At 45.2% G+C, this 19,089-nt stretch overlaps 1 protein-coding gene across 2 annotated transcripts in view; it reads left to right on the top strand.

The window, feature by feature from the left end:
- Nucleotides 1–275: 275 nt before the first annotated feature.
- Nucleotides 276–19,089, top strand: part of OGDHL (oxoglutarate dehydrogenase L) — a 707,295-nt gene continuing 688,481 nt past the window's right edge. Inside the window, exons 1-2 of one of the 2 annotated variants that reach the window (XM_086922074.1) lie at nt 290–416; nt 10,257–10,456. The gene's annotated coding sequence lies outside the window, so the exon portion shown is untranslated. Of the gene's footprint in view, nt 417–10,256; nt 10,457–19,089 lie in introns of both variants that reach the window. The other variant, XM_086922073.1, reaches the window with a different exon arrangement.

Here is a 19,089-nt window from a genome sequence, read left to right on the forward strand (position 1 = left end):
AGAACACGGACAAGCGTTACTGCCACCCTGGCTACACGAGTGAAAGTAAATACGGTGCGCAAAGATTAGGCAAGTCGTTGTCAAGTTACTCAAGTACCCTGGCAGACGGCGACGCTGTCAAACACGTCCAAACGTGGATCCACACACAGTACCCTCTATACTAGGAGCACAGCTTCCAGCGCTTCAGCACCGCAGACAGCAGCCGCGTCACGTGCTCAGTCTCAGAGCAGGCCAGCTCCGCCTCTTTCTTTAGATGCTCACGCTGCCCTCTGTGACGTCAGCGCGCTAGCTGTCCTCGAACGCTTTGACCTGGAGCGGGATTTGGGTTGTGTAAAGTGTTTAAATTGCATTTATATTATCCCTTACTACCCCTGACGAGGCACTGAAAGTGGTCGGTCGCCGCATCACGTGATCAGGTACGAGGCGGGGGACCGTTCAGAGAGGGGGAGGGGGAGGGGGCGGGGGCGGTTGGGTGTTCTCGCAACTCCTCTTCAGCTGCAAAGCATAAAAGATGGGCTAAAGGGAGGAGGGGAAGGCCGGTGACAGGCTACATGGCTAGGAAGTGGAGGCAGTCCAGACACTGAGGAGGCGGAGACAGGGTAGTGCTAAGGCAAAGTTAGAACAGGGGGAGCAGTCTACAGAAAGACGAGGATTTGAACATTTCCAGACGCACCTTGAACTGATTTGAAGATTGTTTAGGCAAGAGGCACAAGGGTAATAAAGACGTCTGAAAATAAAAATTTGGAAGAAGGGACCCGATGCAGTCAGTGCATTATTCCCATTCCAGGGTTTTAAGTGGACCGGGTCCTGCCGGTGATCCGCATGTGCACTTCTAAAAAGCAGGAGCTGAGACGGGCCCCTATCATGTTCCCCATTTTCCCCCCACCCTCGGGGTGTAAAAAATTAAATCTTAACTCTGGAGCATTATCACCCTTCTCTGCCTTTGGTGTAATTTCAAAGAGACTCGTTATAGTTCTTTCACAGTCTTTTCATGTCAGAAAGGAAGCATCAATATTATATACAATGAAGTCGTAGTTGTTGTTATTTGTCTAATGCAACGAACAACCATTGACAAAGCCAGTAGTCCTAGCTTGTTGTGGGTGTAATAATGTTACTTGTATTATATATCTGAATACGATGACATTGACAAAGCCAATAGTCCTGGCTTGTTGTAGGTGTAATAATAGTACTTGTATTATATATCTGGATGCAATGACAGAAGCAGCAAAATAGTAGTCCGGCGGCACTCTATGCAAGGCATGCATTTTTAGCTTGCTTGTTTTTAAGCCACACTCTTAATTAGATCGGCCACGCCCCTTTGAGAGCACCCCCCGCTTTTCTATCCCACTTCAGCGGTGTGGAATTTAATAAAATAGCTACTTTTCCATGGAGCAGGTTGCTTGGTAAATCTACTTGTCCTGTAAGAAAATCCACTTGTCCCTTTGGTGCCATGTAGTGCGGCAACACATTATGGCAGAAATCTATTATATAAGAGCTCTGATATGCCAGGGCTCATACCATAGTAGTGTTTTATTACTTGCAATCCCCTTATGTTTAATGCTGATCATTATGCAAGAAGGGGAATCCCTTCTTGCTGGTGGAAGTTCTATTTTCAATACCTCCTGGTAACAACAAATTTAAACTATTGAATCCGCAAATAACACTCTTTAAGCAAGTTCAATGTCCATCTTCAAGACATTTAATTTATTGAATGCATTATCCAGCATGCATTTTCTTCACAGTTAGTTATCCAAAGACCCATTACATCTTAATAAACCCAATGCATTTCGGGTCATACATTAACCTTTCGTCAGGAGTCACTCAGTGTGTTTCTAAGAAAAAACGGAAACAGGAAACAATTCATCTTCTAATTTAAAAGTAGGCTTCAAATGTTTAAAAACATTGCGTGTGCTCATTAGAAAGAAAATGCCAAAGAAAGACGTGTTCAAATAAACTATGACAAAAAAATGCATCAATGGCCAAGATGTCATTTCCTATGTTCATAATACAGCCATAAGGAAACAGTGCCGATTAATGACGTTATCAGACCTGTGCCGAAACAAAATACAGATGAAAAATTCCCAAAAAGACTGCAGTGACCAGACGTAGCGTGTGTTTAAACGAGTGAATCAACATCACAAACAGAAACAGTGGATTTTTTGGTGATGGTTACGGAATCAAGTGCAACTCCGCTACCTCGATGTAAACAGTGCAGTGTGAAAGGAGTGCGCAATTACTTTCGTGGCACTTTATCTACTTAGTGGGTAATAGTCCAATGCGTGATGTTCTTTTTCAAAAGAGTTAAGTAGTTAACGCGCTCATGACTTAAACGGATAAAAGAACTTGACTGGGTCCCGTCGGCTTCCCGAATGAAAGTCCGGCAGCGAGTGAATGACTTGATTATGTGTACGTATTTAAACGTAACCATGGCGAAGCTAGTGAAGGGTGAATCAGACCTAACAAAACTAAATGTCTAATGAAAATTGGGGGCCAGAATGATGTCATCATAACTATACGCAGTTACAGAAAGCAATTATATTCAATTCTATCATTCATCCCTTGAGGCTGTAGGGCATGCAGTTTCTTAGTCCAATAAAATTAAGATCTTGCCACTGCTTTACTGGAATCAACATTGTCGCTGGGTTTCAGTGCCTCTAGTATGGTGAAACTTAATTGTGCTATTTGAACCATTTGACAAATGCAAAAACAACAGTTGATGGACAGAAGGCAGAACAATGTCATACATTCACCCCAGTACAGAGATCTGGGCCTAAATCCATCGTTTTTTTGCACTCCACACCACTCCAGTTCAGACATGGCCATATGCAAATCTGCCTTGACCCTGTGCCTCATGGGAACAGTCCAGCCCAAACTGCCAAACCATGTCTTTCCTGGACAGGAATCAAGCATCCTAGGACCAGTTTCTAGCTATCAGCCGTCATCAGCCAGGATAGCTTGACTCCAGTGGTGTGGAGAGCATGGGACTCATGTCTGAGCATATCCATCCCACTCGGGTGACAAATGCAAAAACAACAGTTGATGGACAGAATGCAGAACAATGTCATACATTCACCCCAGTACAGAGATCTGGGCCTAAATCCATTGTTTGTTTGCACTCCACACCACCCCAGTTCAGACATGACCATATGCAAATCAGCCTTGACCCTGTGCCTCATGGGAACAGTCCAGCCCGAACCTCCAAGCCATGTCTTTCCTGGACCGGAATCAAGCATCCTAGGACCGGTTTCTGGCTATCAGCCTATTTTTGAATTAGAAGATGAATGGTCTCCTTTTTTCGTTTTTTTGTAGAAACACACAGAGTGACCCCTGACGAAGGGCCAATGGATGACCCGAAATGCATTGGGTTTATTAAGATGTAATGGTTCTTTGGATAACTTACTATGAAGAAAATGCATGCTGGATAATGCATTCAATAAATTAAACATCTTGAAGATGGACATTGAACTTGCTTAAAGAGTGTTATTTGCAGATTCAACAGTTTAAATTTGTTGATATCAGAAGTTATTGAAAATAGTGCTCCCACCAGCAAGAAGGGATTCCCCTTCTTTCATACTGATCGGCATTAAGCACATTAGCGCCAATGAACTAGGCGCTAGTGGTTGAAGCACTCTAGATTTTAACATTTTGAACTTTTCAGTTGTTATAAACAAGTACACGTTGGCAACAGTCTTTTTTAATCCCCTATGTTGCCACGTTTCCGCAGCTCTACATACTGGAGCTGACGGTAGTGCTTAGCAATAGTTACAGGGTTAAAATGCCCTTTTGAGTCTATGCAAACCTACTAACTTGCATGTTTTAAGGGTTTTCAACAACTCTTCTTTAATCTTTTAGAAATGTTGGAAATTTACTCCTGACAATGGCAGACTTAAATCATCTTCCAAAGTTAGGAAAAAATGGTTGGAGGGAAAGTGAACTTGCAAACACTCAGATTTTCGCCTGAACAAATCTACACATACATATTTGCTCGTGTTAAAATGCAGTTAACAAATATTTTCGAGAAGTACTATTTTCTTGTCCTACTCCTGTAAATAACTTGGGAATTCACGAAAGCCGTATAGCTGCACTTAATACAAGGACATATACAATGGGTGCATTTTTGAGACTTTCTTTAATAATTGGGCCCCCAATTTGATCTGGAGTTGACTATGACCTTTTGCCTTTATTAAAATTCTCTCTCTCTCTCTCTCTCTCTGTATCGACTGGCCTCACTGTGAGTGACCGCATTCTGCTCTTTCACAAGGCGCATATCTGCACACAAAGTAGTTTTGTTCAGTGCCGTTAACTACTGTGGCAGTGTGTGCTTTGTGAGACCAACTACAATTTTTGCTTTTGCCAAAGTTTGATATAATTGTGAGGGCCCAGCAGCTCCCACACAAATAAGGTCTTACAAAAAACATGCCAAAACAAGTCACAAACATTAACAAAACTAAAAAGCTGACCACCAATTTCAGTTCTACTGATTTTGCCAATGCTTGTTTATTTTTTCCATAATCTTATTGCAACTGGTTACACAGATTTTCCATTATGAATATTTTTGGGAAACATTAGCATGCATGAACACGTTACTAAATGATGCTGCAATGAAATTGTACCAGAACTTTTATGGTTGTTTAGCGAAATATTTTTTTCCTGCTTTCATTTTTGTATGAACATTCTATTTTGAAAGCAAATAATTATCAATCTTGCTTTCAAGCTTCTGCAAATATTTGCATCAAATCAGAGAGCATTCTGGGAACATTATTATACATAGCCTCATATTGCTAAACTTTGAAAACGTGTGTACACATTTTTGTACTGGAACCATTGTCAGTAGTGCCGTCAAAGCTTTCAACATTTACTTAGAGCGTTCACCCTAATAATAAAGGCCCTTCAATTAATGAACCATCAATATACGTTTGAACAGCATTAACATGGGGACAAAAATATTACCTTAACAGCAGCCAGTGCCCTTCTGTGATCTATAATGTGGTACTGCAAACTGGCAGCCAAAGGGTTTGTGCTGTAGGTGGTTGGGCCTACTTGTCCCAAGGACAAAATACACATGGAAACGTTTTGCTCTTGACTGCAAATAATATGTCCTGGGCGTCGGGCTGTAGGAATTCCACATCTCTGCCACTTAAAGCATTGTCCCTATCCATTGCAAGTTTTTAGTTATGTACATGCTCAGTTTCATTTAGGTCCAATACTGATGGTGTTTTTTCCTCCCTATGTTCAGTTTTGATGGATTATGGAGGCATTGACTCAGTGGAGTCCCCTTTCCCACAGGCTGACTCTATTTGAGAGCCATATAGTCCAGAGAAAAGGAGGGTGGATCAACTACTGATCATTTTTAAATGATCAGAAGTGATATAAAATCATACTGCAAATAATTACTTGTCAGCATTCAGTGCCCACTTCGAGGAAGCATTTTTAACGTTTTAAATTGGCAAGTAGCTTAATGATAGTATTGTGATGTTATTTTCAGTGAATATAATGTCAATGTATGCCATGATATATATACACATAACAGTGTCAATTCCGGTACATATGATGTTGATGTATGTCATGACAATTGTATGCATAATAATGAGAACATCAGAAAATGTAAATGTATTATCAATCACCGCCATCTTATATGTACACGTAATAACTAACACGTATCATTGCTGTCGAATACACCCGAGATGACATCCCCCATCAGAGATACATGGACAGACAGGCCCTGCGACCTTACCCAAACCCTAGCCTACTGTCATAGATGGGGTCATACTTGGCCCGAAGACACATGCGGAAATAGGGAAATCCCAGATCGATCCCCCTGATAGCCAGCTACACCACAAAAGGTCAGGGGAAATTGGCCCCAATAAAACACGTTTGGTCAAAGGGATGCATGTTCCCAAAATACCACAGCGTCAGATGCCACATGTAGTAAGGAACACTCAGTCAGTCAGAACACAGCATGCACTCTACAAGCAGTGATCGCACGATCCCCATGCCGGACATCCGGACACATACATACTGGCCCACAGTGGGTCGCCACAAAGCCGAGAGCCACCTGTGCCCCCTTATCTGATGGTTGAATTTATGGTTCATGACTATGTCCAGAGTTACATGCTCTACAAGTATGCATAATAAGCTTATTGTACTGCAAGAATTGTATATCATGCCAGCCAAAACCTCTGTACATCGAGACAATCATCAGACACGACTCTGTTGCTGCTTTCCCGGCTGCTGCATATAATTAAAACCACTTGTTCCTGGTTTACCAAACGCCTCTTGTCTTTTTTCAAGATAAATTAATATCTGAGCAACAAGTTGGCGAGCCAGCCAGGAGAGATTGGTTTATCAAGCCCGACTGCTGCCGAAAGACAAGAACCCCTGATTGAACGTGTTCAAATTTGCGCACCAAGACCGGTAATCAGACTCGATAATTGATTAAAAGTTCTGCTGAATCTGCAAGCGGAGGTCTGTCCTGTTGTAGCTCTATTGGATAATGAAGCCAAATACTATGCAGGATTACTACTTCAAGAATTAACGTCCTGGGCCGCAGAAATCGCAGCAATACCACATAAGCAAACAGGCTTCTGCAAGAATATGGGGACCACTACTAACATCTCAGTCCTCTCACTAATGATAGACGCCGCTCTTGCAACAAAACAGCCCCTGTACCTGTGCTTTATCAACTATAGCTCAGGGTTCGACCATATATATAGAAGCCTATTGTGGCAAAAACTAACAAGGCTGAATATCCCATCGCTGCTCTTAAAACAACTAATTATTTTGCACAGCAACACCTGGCTGCAAGTTAAACTGGGCACAGGAGACCATCTAACAAAGAAGATTCCAACAACCTCCGGATTGAAACAAGGTTGCGTGCTTGCCCCAATACATTTTCATCTTTTTATGGCAGAGTTATCAGCCATTCTCAATGAAAGCAACTCACATGCTCATAAGCTAGGGGGCCTCCAGCTATCCAATCTAGTCTATGCAGATGACCTGGTGCTCATTAGTCAGACACCCATAGACCCACAGCGCTTGCTTGACATTACATCTCGATATTCAGAGGTCAACAAACCAAGAAAAAACTAAAGTTATTTTGTGGGTGTAAACACCCGCAAAATAAAATCAAACCACCACTGGTTCCTGGCAACATGTAAGCTGGAAGCCGTACAAGATTATAAATACCTGGGAGTTATTGTCAATAACAAAGGGAACTACACAGCACAACGTGAGGCCATTAAAAAAGGGGAATAATGACAGCAGTGGCACTAAGAAACCTAAAAACAAGATCTCTGTCCCATGTTTTCTCCCCCTAACCAGGGTGATTCAGGCAAAACTCATACCATCTATCACCTTCGGAAGTGAAGCCATGAGAGGGAGAGATGCTGAAACACTGGATGGCACTATAGCAAAAGCATTGCAAATTATCTATGGGTTTCCAGGATACATATCCCCCGCACAAATGAGGCTAGAATTCCTGATACAAAGACAAGAGCTGGCACATAAAGGGGCATTTATTAAAAGCTGGTATAAAATCAGTAGAGGGCTGCCAGAATCGCTAAGCGTCTACCTATGGAAAGAACTGCAAGCCAAAGAGGCATGCCCAGCCAAACACTATTTGGACAGCTCACTTGATCAACTGGGGCTACTGCACCTTTGGGAGATATCAGGGACCTATGCAAGTTAAAAAAAATAGTAAACAACATTGTTAAAAAAGAATCCCTCATACAAGACAATGCCATTCTGTCAGAACACTCACATGGCTGGCTCACCATACAGTCCGACAGCAAAGCCTCACCCTAAGCATACCTCCACACTAGCTTCTCTAAAACCAACAAAGAGAAATTCCGCCTAGGCATATTGCCATCTGCATACCACATGCCGCCGTGGCTACGCCCTCTGAAGCCAGCAACCTGTCGACTCTGCAGGAAAGGAGAGGAGGACATAGTGCACCTTATCACCATATGCAGGGAATTAATACGGGTGCGCCGGACCGTCCTTAGTCCTCTCTTCAATAAGAAACATATATGAAACTGTAGGCAAGCGGTGCTAGCAAGCTTGTCTGACGTCCAACTAAGTTGCCGCTTGGTAAAATTCCTAATCGCCGCAGAATCTATTATTAAAAACAAACTGATTGTCGGGGAGGCGGCATTGTAGCTGGGCTGAACCCGGTACGCTGATCCATTTCGCTCAAGACTACAACTGTACTGCCACTCTACTGAGAACTCTAGCACAGTCAAGTACTAGCACATCTTGCACTTTAAATGGATCAACCGATTCTGAATGGTCGAGGGGGCAGCCAACCCATGTTCTAACAGCCCTCCAAAATAGCAACCGGACCTGGAGCTTCATGCTGTGGAACTCTAGCACTGAAATATCAAAAATTAGTTGTTTTGGACCTCATTGCTTCATATAAGCGATTTCTATTTTGTGCAATCAGTTTCTTTCATCTTTTTAATGGTTTTAAATGAGCACATTTGTTTTATTTTAGTGCATAGGTTTTAATCAACTATGCACTGAAATTAAGAAGATAGCTTAATGTACCCTTAGAGCTCACATCGGCGCAACAGTGGGTTAACCTTTGCTGCCTTCCACTCAGCCATAAAGTCATTTTTGCAATCTGCACTTTTCCTTGCACATTTTGGCACCTGCTTTTTGCTGCTTTATCTACTCTGCTGCTAAGTATCGGACTAAGGAGAATAATTTTTCCTGCTCTGCTGCTAAGCTTTTGTCTATAAAAACATCATCCGCCGGCACTTTTGCTTTTTAAGGTCTTAACTAACTTCCTTGGGAGAACAGGGGCTTATTTTAATGCGTTTTTTAATGGTGGCTCACATTTTGTTTTAAACTGTTGTCGTGAAAATATGGCATGAGATGTATGTTTGTAAAGGTTTTAATTAACTGTACAATAAACAATACTTACTTACTTACCCTTATCTGATGGTTGAATTCATGGTTCATGACTATGTCCAGAGTTACATGCTCTACAAGAATGTGTAATCGGGTTATTGTGCTTCAAGAATTGTATATAATGCCAGCCAAAACCTCTGTACATCGAGACAATCATCAGACACGACTCTGTTGCTGCTCTCCTGGCTGCTGCGTTTAACTAAACGGTACAAAAGGGGGTGGTGATGGACGGAGCATCTAAACCAATCAAACACTCACACCCAGTCAAGAGATCTGGGTTTAATCCATCACCGTTCTTTAGCCCACTCTGCCACCCCAGTTCAGACATGGCCATATGCAAATCAGTCTGACCATGTTCCTCATTGGAACAGTCCAGCCCGAACTGCCAAGCCATGCCTTCCTTGGACCGGATTCAAGCTTCCTAGGACCGGTTTCTGGCATTCCAGCCGTCTTCAGCCAGGCTTGCTTGAATCCAGTGGCAAAGTGAGCAAGGGACTCACGTCTGAGCATACCCAGCCAACTTTAGCCCATTCTGCCACCCCAGTTCAGACATGGCCATATCCAAATCAGTCTGACCCTGTGCCTCATGGGAACAGTCCAGCCCGAACTGCCAAGCCATGCCTTCCCTGGACCGGATTCAAGGTTCCTGGGACTGGTTTCTGGCAATACAGCCGTCTTCAGCCAGGCTTGCTTGAATCCAGTGGCAAAGTGAGCAAGGGACTCACGTCTGAGCATACCCTGCCAACTTATGGCGAACAAAGCGGTACAAAAGGGGATGGTGATGGACGGAGCATCTGAACTAATCAAACACTCACACCCAGTCAACAGATCTGGATTTAATCCATCACAGTTCTTTATCCCACTCTGCCACCCCAGTTCAGATCTGTTGACTGGGTGTGAGTGTTTGATTAGTTCAGATGCTCCGTCCATCACCATCCCCTTTTGTACCGCTTTGTTCGCCATACGTTGGCAGCGTATGCTCAGACGCGAGTCCCTTGCTCACTTTGCCACTGGATTCAAAAAGCCTGGCTGAAGACGGCTGTAATGTCAGAAACCGGTCCTAGGAAGCTTGAATCCGGTCCAGGGAAGGCATGGCTTGGCAGTTCGGGCTGGACTGTTCCCATGAGGCACAGGGTCAGACTGATTTGCATATGGCCATGTCTGAACTGGGGTGGCAGAGTGGGCTAAAGAACAGTGATGGATTAAACCCAGATCTGTTGACTGGGTGTGAGTAATTTGATTGGTTCAGATGCTCCGTCCATCACCACCCCCTTTTGTACCGTGTTTAATTAACAGCGCCTGTTCCGGGTTTGGCAAACGCCTCTTGTCTTTTAATTTTTTTCAAGATAAATTCATATCTGAGCAACAAGTTGGTGAGCCATCCAGGAGAGATTGGTGTATCAAGCCAGACTGCTGCCAAAAGACAAGGAACCCTGATTGAACGTGTTCACATTTGCGCAACAAGATCGGTAATCAGACGCCGTAATGGATTAAAAGCTCTGCTGAATCTGCGGGTGGAGGTCTGTCCGGAGGCTGCTGTCACAGGGTAAGAGACTATATCTGATACTTAATCCCAGCATGTGACATGTGGCAAACTAGTAAAAGTATGTAGATAACTTTTTCCCTAGTCAGCAAGCTAGGAAAGGTGAAGGTAGTTTATAGTTTAGTTCGCTTGGACAGCTGAACGTTGCACAGATGGTACGCATAGGCCCTGGGTTTGATATAGAGTCACTTATTTCATTTCTTTGCTTGGACCGCTGAGAATTACACAGATAGTATGTATAGGCCCTGGCGATATAAATGGTGTATTTCGGATGTTAGGGAACATTTGGACCTTGGTGAATAAGGTATAGCTTGTATCTGGCCAGGGAGGTCTGATAATTGTCGGATTGTTTCTTCTTCACCACACTAATCATTGCTATTTATGTCCCCGAGCCGATACTGACAGACTATCGGGTTAACGTAGCTCTGTGTACCTCGCAGAGTATTCTCTCTTCGTCGGGCAGTAGGCACCAGGAGCTGCTATGATTTTTGGACAAAATATGTTTTTCTGCCCATTGTTTTTCTTCTGTTTTCATTAAGGTTTTCAATTTTTTCATTGTTGCTGTTGTGGTGGTGTTAAATTTTGCAATTGTATTTTATGTTGAAATGTTATGTACTCTTAGAAAGTTTGTGGGTATATGAAATAGCAACCCTTTTTCCCACAAGTCAGTACTCCATATTTGCTAAACTGCTGCTGTAAAGCAACTCATATTGGTCTGAACTAACCATTGCAATTGCACTTTCTAACAGGTTATTTCATTGTGTTGGCTTTGTTTAATGTTAAGTGTTTTATGTGATGCATCATTTTCCTTAATAAAGCTCATAACCAGTAGTTATTGCCAGTACCACGATCAGAGTAGAGTTTGGAATTATTTAAAACTCGAGAAAATGAGAAGTTTACTAACTCCTTGAAAAGTTTCCTAACTCATTCTGGTGTCACAGCTAGACCACATACATACTAGATTCCCCACACAGCCTAGAAAGCTAGAGAAACACTGCTGTGAGTGGCATGCACATACCAAGGCATACGCATTCCCCGGTCCTGACGAGGGAACATATGATACCAACATAATATAACACATCCAGAGCATGCACACAGTCCAGATATGTAGGTCCAAAGAGGGCTAAACAAGAGGCCCTACTAGAACTATGAGCCACCTTCAAGGCGGTCCCATCCTGCAAAGTTGTCCTCGAACCTGCAATCAAGGTGTCCACCCCTCTCCCTCCATACACTGGTGGGGAGGTGCTCTCTTTGATGTCTGCCTTCCCAGCCACCCATGTGCTGGGTTACTCCAATCAACCGGCTGAAGGGGACAATGCCCCCCCCCCACGGGCAGTAGGCCACCAGACAGGATAGGAAGACTACCAACCAGCCCAAGCAAGGAAGGCCCCCTCCCAGTTCGGTGCCAGGCTCCCCCGAAGTTCGACACTCCCCCTACCCATTGGCTGCAACACATCAAGCCCCAGCCAAACAAGGAGCACATGCTCTTAACCGCCCCACTGAATGCTCTAGAGTCAGAGGGAGGTTCTTAGCAGTTCCGGAAGATGATAGCCCCAGTGGGGTGGGGGGATAGGGGCCGAGCCCTCCGAGATCCGACAATGAGGGGGGAGCCGTAGGATATGTTCCCCCAGGGTATGCGCAGTCTGCAGTGGAAGCATTCGTAAGTGAGCTTGAGGTCAAAACTATACCAAGGAGAACCGTACACAGCACTGAGCAAAGGAGGCAGCCCAGGTGGGAGTTAGAGGAAATGCGCACTTTGAGAATAGAGGGAGAAAGAGCTCTCGCTTGGGAAGCCCAAAGGGAAGAAAGAATAACCCACCTTCCCTTAGAGGAAGCCAGAGCTAGCCCTGGGCCTAACATGAGGATGAGCCCGGGGAAGAGTCAGAAGAGAGCCACTAACAGAAATCCAAACTCCACCTGGTCGTTGGCATACGAGAGGGGACAACAAAGACATAAGAAATCAAGATAGCCTAACTGAAACACAATTAAGACGTAGGAGAAGCAAATGGCACTTGCACATATGAGGAGAGGGACAACAAGGATGTCCAGCACACCCATTTAACTCGCCGGTCAGACAAATTGACCCCTAGAGAGATAGTGTCCAGAAAAGAAGGCAAGGTCTTCGCGTGCTCATTTTGCCATCTGCTATCCCGCAGGGAAGGCCAGTATGATAAACCCTGTCAGGAGGAGGGATCCTTCGACCCAGAAGACATGGCCGTCGCAAAAGTCTGCATCCTCCACAGAAGCTGATATCAACTTTAGTACTTCTCCTACATGCTGGAATGTCTGAGAAGATAGGAATGATACGTTGGGGAGAAACCAATGGAGCCGCTCCCTGCCAATAATGTATGCTACTACAGAAGGGTGCGTCAGGGACCATCTATGTGCCAGGGGCACAGATGGACAAAGAAGGGCCCGGGAACAAACTGCACCCATTGATGGATGGGGTAGGAAAGTGGATCTCATGCTTTGAGAACAACAGTGCAGTAATTAACTTAGCTATAGGTGACATCAAAAGTCTTTTCAGCAGCCTCATTGGAGAGCAGACCACACAGTATTTTCCCAAGCCCACATCCCGTCATTCTTTCTAAACAACACCAAACATGATGGGGCCACATTCAACTTATTTAGACACCAGATATTGACGGTCCTGAGCAAGATGTTCCTTGACTGCCCAGATGTAGGAGGATTGATGGCAGACAGCATGAAGCCTGGCGAAACTGTGTCTGATTTCCAAAACAGGTTGAGGGAACGATGGGGATAAGAGACAGGATAGCCCTGGACTGACACAGGTCCGCAACTTGCATTCTTCTGCAACATACTCAAAAAGGGACTGCCCACTGAGATATAGAGCGGACTAGATGGCGTAGTAGGGCTCATCACTAAACCTTGGTGAGAAATACAGGCACACATATTCCATTATTACCAAAAAAGACAGGAGAAGGACACATCAAAGCAGGAGCAAGCCCAAAGAAACATTGCCAAGCTGGTCCAAAAATAAAAAAAGGCCTTCCTCGAGGGCGACGTGCTGGCTGCAAATGTACAAATAGCGCCAATCTCAAAGGGAGCTCCACCTCTGAACTCAGGGGGTATCCACCCTGTACTAGCAGCAGAGGTCAGGGAAGCTGGCTTCTACCAAGCCTCATAGAGTGCTACTATTGTCACAGAATGGGCCACATGGCCGACCGATGCCGAAAATGTATCGCATGCCGAAAGGAATAATTCCAGGACAGCTCCCACACAATATCCATCCCCAAAACCAAGCCCAGAGCAATGCAAATGCATCATACAATTGGCCTCAGGGAAATTAGGCAACAGCCACCCCACCACAGCAGAGGGTGGGTGGTTGGCCGAGCACATGGTTACTGCCGCAGCGGACAGGGAGCCCAGCCCAGCAAGGACCGAAGCCACAGCCACGTCCGGGAGATGTGACTGTCTTGGGAGGCAATGCCCTTGAACATCCGCAGAATGCAAACACGGAATAAGTCCAAAACCACCCCCCAACATGACGTATCTCCATCATACCCTTTCCAGATACATTTACTTACCTGTATTCCCGAACAACTTTAGGGCCGCAGTACACTATATCGATAGGGAATCCGCTCTAGAGTTCGCCATCCGGGTGCCTGCAATGGCCTGGGCGTCTCTCTGCTGTTGATCCCCTGGGGCGGGGTTGGTTGGACCTGCCCTGGGGGGAGACAGCCCAACGATGGGGCTGGGCAGCCCCTGACAGGTGCATTGAAACTGGTATCCAGGTCCACTTGGTCAAATCCAGCCTTGAACGAACTATGTAGGTCTCAACAGCACCACAGTTTCCACCAAATGGAGACCCCCTTACAGTTCCAAAACGAGGCAGGCGCTCCAGTGTCGTGAGCCTGTTTTCCCATACACCTAGAACAAGGATGTCGTCAAAACTCTGAAGCAAGCAACCACATGACACCCAGTCCTTAGAGAAAATCCATCAAAGCCATTAGTATTACCTGGATCGGGCCGACCATGGTGAGTCTTAACCGCACCCCGACTCTCATTAAAGCACAACAAATAAGCACAGTCCCTCCTCTGCTGAGCCACAGAAGGGCCATGAACAACTCCCTGACTACCTCCAGTATACTGCTTTAGAGGAAGCATCGCCCAAAAGCATAGGTAAATGTCCAACAAAACCAGCATAAAGAAGCTCAAAAGTAGCCCAGAATACCTGATCCTTCCAGAAAAAAGATGTAAGCTAATCACCCAACTCCATTAGGGAGAACCTAATTAACCTCATTACGCTCCACGTGCAGAGACTAGAGGGACAGGCACATGACACAGAAACATCACTATTACCCCCAAAGCCCCTAAAAATCATTACACATTCACTTCACTTCACATTGCATGACACATGCAGGTCAAAAGGATACCCCGCACAGATAAAAGGACACACACTCATACATTTAAAGGAAGCTGCCCGCAAAGTAAAGTATTCTCCCCTGCCAAAGCGAGGGGGAACCAAAGTACCCACTATATAACCTTAAGGCAACCTAACCTTAGCATTACCTCACACCTAGTGAAGCTATAGAATGTAGCCCTATAAAGGAGGCACAATAACTTCCCAAAAACTGTATAACTATATGTGTTTTTCCAAGCTAACCTACAACCCACAGCTCTTATCCAACAGGTCTGCAATCGAGCTGCATGTGCACCTTCATTACAGCGGCAAACAAAACCCTTCAGCTGAAGCTCCAAAAGGACTTCAACACGGCCCAAATGCTCAAGAACACAGATGGCAAGCTGCATTTATGGACACTTTTTTACAAACAGGCCAAGCACAGACACCCCTCGGCGCCCAGATGACAGACATCTCCCCTGAAGACCATCCCAAGACCTACAAATGTTCCCAAAGTTATGCTTTTATGTATTTTTGTACACTCTCTGTCTAGCATGGGTGCTCTTGTGCCCCTCCAAAGCCAGATACCTGCTTAGTTTCATAGAGCCTACCTCAACATTCTTTTAGCTCTTGAGTAGGGACCTCTTCCACCTCACACTTACTCTGAACCGAACGCTAGCATTCCACATGCGATACGCAGCATACTCCTACACAACACATGGTATCAGCACATGACCACAGTGGGCATCCAAACCACGAACAGGTCGTGTTACATATGTTCGATAATACCCCACACCGTAGGCGCAGACATGCTTTACTTACCACAAGAAATAGCCCCTGAAAAATCTAAATGTCTCATCCACCTGTGCCTATGTAGAATTAGCTCCACGATACAAACCAATAGAGTAGTAGAACCCCATAGAGGAGTAGTAAACATCACCCCACAGCACTTTTTACCGAACCTAGTGACATTCAAACCGAGTAGACAGGATGCACAGAAGGGGTACTATAAGTGAGGACACTGTTTGTCCCAGAGACTTTGTAGAGAAGAAGTTCTCATAGGTAGTAAAACGACTGCACAAAAACATCCTCTTCCGCCTCCGTCTGTTGTCCTAGGGTAGCCCGCCGCATATTTGAGACAGCCTTTTTTTTTTTTTGGGAAAACCTTTATTAATACTTCAACCAGTTACAAGTATGGGCCTACAACAACCAGGGCTGGCCGCTAATCAATGTCATCGCAACAAAGCAATTAGAACCAGACTCGGCCTCCCGGGAGGCGAATACAGCATAACTTCAATTAAAACTGGCAGCAGAACATACTATACGAATACCAGAATACGAAAGGCTCCATTTTATAATATAAAGATAGAAGGATCAGGTGCCATACAATATCACAAAGGCGCATAAAGGGCGGGCAAAACAGTAGGAGGTCCACATTTAGTTCGATCTCATTCAAGACAGTGGCGCTAAGGCATACAATTCAGGATAAACAAGCATACAATTACTGTTCGCACCAGTTAAGCGCCCGCCCGATGGTACTGAAGTACCGTGAAAGTATAGGCACAGATAAACAGTTGACAAAAGAATAGACCCACTACGCTGACCCGAAAAAGAAAGAAACAAAAGAAAAAGCGAAGAAAGATAAGAAGAAAAAAGGCCATTGAAACAAATGGTAAAAACAAAATTCCCCTCCCCCAACCCTGCACCCCTGCAGATGACTACGGCCTACCCCCCTAGCAGCGTGCCTGTCGCCCCATAAATGAACCCGAAATATAGAAAGAACAAAGGGAAAAAAAGGAAAGAAAGAAGGGACTAAAACCCTGCCCGAAAAGGAGAAATGGAGGAGGGCTATGTCATACGCATTCCCGGTTTCTCCCCCCCGCCTTAACGAAGAATCCCCCACAATGCTGACACGATCAAGCAGACCATAATAAAACAGTACACCAGAGGAAACTACAAATCCCGCCCCGGACTCCGTTAACCAAATAAAGCAATCCCGTTACCGATAAAACAATAGTGTGACATCTCAAACAACAGTCTCAGCCTTGGCCCCGTCGATCAAATTTGCTGATCCCCTCCGATAAATAGAGCCCCAACGTAAAGTTGTCAAAGTTCACACAGAAGTTGCCGAAACATGGTCTATCAGACGAATAAAGGATGGCAATTCCCAAAGTAGACGCTCGGGTCCAACGATGCCCCTCCCCGACTCTAAGACCAGGCACTATCCCGTCCGCCATCTTGATGGACCAGCTGGGAAGGGGGTGCGACACAGTCCAACACAGTTCACAGTTACGAGCAAAAGTCTCCAAATCGGGAACAGCAGTGAAATGTTCCGCCAATTGCAGTTCCAAAGATTCCGACCTTTTAGGTGTATCGCTAATCTCCACATGTTCGAACCGTTCCACTTCTGTAGGGGCAGGTATAGCTCCAAGCACCGGGTCCAATTGCACCGCTGTGGTAGCTATAGGGAAATGAACTGGCCACCGGGTCTCGGGCAGCAAGTCAGAGTCCGGTCCCGATCCTATAATTCCGTCCGCTGCCGACATCAGATTCCAGGCCTGGGTCTCCACCTCGGGCGTCACTCGTCTCCTCACCTCCGGTACAGTGCCAGGCCGCAGATCGGCAGCAAAGCAATCATAAAGATGTCGGAAGTTCCATGGACCGGACCCTGCCGCTCTCTCCGGTCCGCTGTTGTTCAACTAGGACCCAGCTAGACCAACACTTGAGACCCCGGCTTCCAGACTGGGTTAGGCCTCAAATCAAGCCTCAACATTACTCCACTCCACCATGTCGGAAAAATCTCGGGATTGCTCCATCAGTCTGCAGAGTAGTTCATGCACCCGGATATGGGGCGAGAAATCAGGATAGACAACAGGATCTTCGAGCGAAAGACGGAGGTCGGCGGAGCCGGGAAGCTATGCGGCCATCTTGCTTGCTGTCGTAGCTCCTCCTTTTGAGGCAGCCTTTCTTAATGACAAATAGACCCCCTGATCTGGAATTCCCATGCAGGGCCATTCACCTTAATGCCGCTAAGGAAATGAGTCTCATGGGTGTGGGACAAACACCAGCACAGATACCCCATGCCAAGAAATCTAGGATACCGAGATGAATAGGTACACATGGTTGGAAGGGAAAGGGCAAACTCGAATTGAACGGAAACTTACACTGTATTCTTTGTGTTTCAGAGGCAAAGGTACAATACCGCTTGATACCAATTGAAACTGTGACGTAATACTGCACATACCGTACCCGCAATGGGGCACTTCCATGTTGATGGATTACCATGGTGATGCAGAGAATTTGCCTATGCACTGCTTGTCCCCGGATGACTGGACCTCTGCACCCTTGTGACCATGCCCACCCCACCCTGGCCATCTCTGGAGAAGATCTGCCTGAGTTGTTCCAACATCCGCTGCAGAAGAAAATAGCTCTGTTGCGTCATGCTCGAAGAAGAAGAACTGCAAACTATTTGGGCTGGGCTCAGAACAAGAGCATTCCAGAAGAATTCAGACTGTTTTCTGACACTCAGGTGAACGCAAGAAGGTTCCATACCCTTTTTCACCGTACAAACGCAAACACCTACTGGATACAGGTAACCAGATGGAAACTACTGAAGATGATTAATGACACTGAGCTCAGCCTAAATGTTATCAGGAAAGAACCAAGAGCCATCCGCCTCAAGGTGATGCAACATCAGTATGTGTTCTACTTCATGACTATGATGGAGGGTGGGGTGTGTGCCAAGATTGGTGCTTTCTATTGCACATTTATTTCTGGATATAATCTAAAAAATGGAACTCTTGCTTTTGCCATCCAAGCATAGCATCTTCTACAAGCTGACATGAAGGAGGAGGGAGGTGCCCTTGAGCAGGACTGTTTTCATTGTATTGTTTTCTCTCTCCCCCTGTGGGTGACAAAACCATACACTCTATTGCCTTTGGTTCTCATTTTTGTACTACTATTGTGTGGTTTCCTACCAGTGGGGATTTACTGCTGTAAAAACGCAGTCCTTGAATCAGGTAGTATGCAAATAGCTAGAGAAAGGATAGCAGACACAACAGAAACACTCCCAGCTTCGAATGATGTGACTGTCATGACATATTAGAAAAATTATGTTGTTGAAAATTCAACTAGAAGGGGGAATGTGAATATCTGTGAATACGATGTCAATGTACCCCATGCTATATCTACACATAACAATGTCAATACCGGTACATATGATGTCAATGTATGCCATGACAAATGTACACATTATAATATTGGTAAATTTGAT

The sequence above is a fragment of the Lissotriton vulgaris genome, chromosome 5 (genome assembly GCF_964263255.1).
Source record: "Lissotriton vulgaris chromosome 5, aLisVul1.2, whole genome shotgun sequence".
Lineage (NCBI taxonomy): Eukaryota > Metazoa > Chordata > Amphibia > Caudata > Salamandridae > Lissotriton > Lissotriton vulgaris.